The sequence below is a fragment of the Formica exsecta genome, unplaced genomic scaffold, assembly GCF_003651465.1.
Source record: "Formica exsecta isolate Colony F162 unplaced genomic scaffold, ASM365146v1 scaffold72, whole genome shotgun sequence".
NCBI lineage: Eukaryota > Metazoa > Arthropoda > Insecta > Hymenoptera > Formicidae > Formica > Formica exsecta.
Window position 1 is genome coordinate 6,969,374 of NW_021853485.1, and position 3,929 is coordinate 6,973,302.

A 3,929-nucleotide genomic window follows, 5' to 3' on the forward strand; every position below is an offset into this window, starting at 1 on the left:
AAGAGTGTTTATGTATGCGCGAAATAAGTAATTAATTGAATTATTCATTGAGTATATTTAGGAGTTTCTCTTATGGAAATCTGAAACGTTGTTTAAAAGAGGACGTGATAAAGATTAAGAGATAAATTGATGTTTATTTTCGAATCTTTTTGAACTAATAATTACTTAACGATCGAAAAATTATTAAAATTCAATTACTCGATAAAAAAATTAAAAAGTGTATTATAAAAAGAAATGACGATAAACTTTTCAAAGGCTTAAGCGCGGAAGTTATTTATTCACTGTTGTAAGTTTTACTCCTAAAAATGTATATAATTTTCGGCGCGCGCGATCCACATTACAATTTCAATCTCCAATCATGAATATTCTTAATTTGATTAATACCGGACAAACAGCTTTACTGAAATTTACATAAGTCTTTATTGGAACGTACCGCGCTCGTGTTCGGGAACAATGCACGTGTATACGATTTGTGTATATACCGCGAGCGTGTCTCGCAATTTCTAACGAAATCGACGGTGGCCGCGAGGCAACGCTCATTTTAATACAAATTGTTTTGGCTCGAGCTATATACGACGCTGCCACATGTCGCAGGGACAACGTCGCCGCGACCCTTGTCGTCATTACCAGCCCCTCCGCGAGTGAGCTCACTCGATCGGTAGCGTCATATGGCGAAACTCCGGAGCGGATGTTTGGCGCGGATAGCGTGCTTTGCTTCGCGACAGGGGTTGCGGTCCAGCCACGCAAAGTCGAACCTCCGATCGATTACTCTGTCCACTACGACGATCACAGTTTAAATAATATGAGGTGCGCGATGCAAGATTTTACTTCGAGTTAAAAGAAAAATGTTTTGTTATTAGATATGATATTTAGATTTTTATTGGCATTCAATTATTGTATTTTGGAACCTCGTTAACAATAAGATCTCTAATATTTTTAATTATATAATTTTTCACACATAGAGTAAAATATCTCGTCGAGTATATATGTATATCTTAAAGAACTCTAGAATGAAATATTTTTTATGTTCAGATAATTTAAATTTAGTCTCTAATTTCTTTTATCTTGTCACTCGTCGTTCGAACGACGGTTATTTCTCTTATAAAAGAAAGCTATATTTTAATCCGTGCCGACAGCGTCAAAAGCATATAGGAAATTGCAGGTCAGTAGATAGAGAGAATAGTTCGTGGATGTCAAAAGCGTTCGTCCTAGATTTTTCCAGGAGCCCATCAGCTCAGGCGAGCACAGAGAGGCGCGCGCGTATAGATATAAAGTTCCGTCGATAAACTCCTGTTCCCCTCCGGCTCGACTTGCAACGACATGGAACGAGAAGGAGATTTCGAAAGAGGATGAGAGAGAGAGAGAGTGAGAGGGCGGGGGGAGAGGGAGAGAGAGAAAGAAGAAAGAGAAGGGGGTGAACACGGGTGGCAGAGGGAGCGAAAGAGAGAGGGAGGAAGTGAGGGAAGGTCGGAGTGCCTCATCAGGCTGATAACCCACGAGAAACGCGTGTCGCCCACTCACGGTGATTGCTGCCACCAGGCTTGTCCCCCTCATCCTCCCATCCCGCTCGTCCATTCCGCCGATGGTTCATCGGTATCCCCACCGTCGTTCACCGTGCCCCTTCCTCGAGTTAGCCTTTCCCTCCACCGGGCCACGGTCCTGCCTCCTACCACCGAAGCTGCTGGTAACTGCTGGACCGTGCCTTCGTATCACCTTCTGCTCTCGAGAACCCAGAATCGTCCACCCACACGGTGATAGTTCGAGGTTCTCTCCCCGTTTTCCCTTAATGCTTGCTTCCGTTCCCGTTTTGCTCCTTCGTCCTCGCCCGAGTTTCCTTTCTTCTTTCTTCTTCGGCGGAGAAGAACCGCGAGCGAAAGACAGCATTCTCGAGTGTCATCCCATTCGATTAGATTACAATACGAGAAGCCGGTATTTCCCGGCGGCCGCGCGGACAACCGTCATTCTAAGTCATTAAAAGTGATGCTGCGGAACGACTCGCGGTGCGGGCTTACATCACTGCCGACGACATCGCTGCTATTGTTATTATCGCGGTTACTATAGTAGACCCGAAACTCGCTCTAGATCAATAAACTGATTTCTATTTGTTGGCAATATATATATATATATATATATCGCATCATTATCGGCGTTAAAAAGTGCGATGATAAAATCTCTAATTTTGTCTGTTCTAGAAAATAGCCTTTATAATCGGTTAAATTTTCCATCAATATTGATACATAATCTTTTCGCTGCAAGATGCTGAAGAATGCAAGTACTTTGTGTATTAATCGCACTTTGTATATTTGCTTCTACTTTCTGTCGGCATTTTATTATTATCATTATTATTTCTGATATCGTTACCATCATCATCAATTATGCCGCGATTATTCTATTATCACTAGCGACACAGTTCGCTATCAGTCTTGCTTAGTGATCTTGTCTATAGGTCACTTCATTAGAGTATATATATCGCTCATCATTATCGGCGTTAAAAAGTGCGATGATAAAATCTCTAATTTTGTCTGTTCTAGAAAATAGCCTTTATAATCGGTTAAATTTTCCATCAATATTGATACATAATCTTTTCGCTGCAAGATGCTGAAGAATGCAAGTACTTTGTGTATTAATCGCACTTTGTATATTTGCTTCTACTTTCTGTCGGCATTTTATTATTATCATTATTATTTCTGATATCGTTACCATCATCATCAATTATGCCGCGATTATTCTATTATCACTAGCGACACAGTTCGCTATCAGTCTTGCTAGTGATCTTGTCTATAGGTCAATTCATTAGAGTATCGTCGACATCATTGTCTATTCCACATTCAGGCTCGTTAATATTATCGCTACAGCACCATCGCCGTCCCTGTAACTATCTCCGTGACTGTCATGCTGATGCTTTAGTCGCCGTTCCCACGAGGATCTTCCGCGTCGATCTGACGCAGTCGATCGTCGGTCACGGTTATGCGGTCGCGTTTATTCTGTTCGCGTCTGTTACGTGAGTGCGGGTCGTAGGACACAATTTATAGGAAATTACCACCCACTCCACCCGTTAATTGCTCGTCATAACGAAAATTGCTTCTAGTCGCTCGGTCTGTGATTAGCCTAAAGCATGCGTGCCCGCCACAATTTGCCACACGAGAGTTCTTCCAGCTTTTTACTATCCGCACGGTATTATCCAGATGACGTTCATTTGTAAATTGCGTTCTCGATTTTATTCGTACTGCTATATACACAATGTTATATGGTCTCTAGAGGATCGCATTTGACAGCGCGAATTATGATGCAATTAAATTTTATTTATCCTATATATTTCATATCTCGTTCTTAGATAGAATATTGATTTACAAGTTATCACATTTTATTATATCATTACCTTTGTGGACAACCAATCTCTCGTTTTGAATAATCGACGTTTAATTTACGAAATATCATGATTAATACGATAAATTGTTACAATCAGTTTTAAATCATAAAATGACTTAAGATTTAATGCAAATTTTGTATTTTTTGAATATTTTCTAAAGCTTCTGATCTTCTTAAAGATTAGAAAATCTTTACGAATCTCTGAGACGTATCTTGGAAGGATATATGTATAGCGTGTTGTTCGATAAGGACGACGAGTTGTGATTTGGAGAAAAGTGTAAGAGGACGAGAAGGCGAATACGCGAAGGGAGAAAATGTCGTTCCTTCGGAATTGAGATTTCTCTCGTCTGCACGTTGCCGCTCGCTGCAAAGCAACGTCGGTATCTGCACCTCGAAACCTGAAAACGTAAGGGAGTTAAAACGCGATCCAATTTCTCAGGCCATTGAGTGCGGCGACTGCCATCTGTCTAACGGGTGGCGTCGTGCTTTTTACAAGCGAACCGTGAAATGCGCAAACAGAAGGTACGTGCCTCCTTTACATTTTAATCAAATCATTTCTC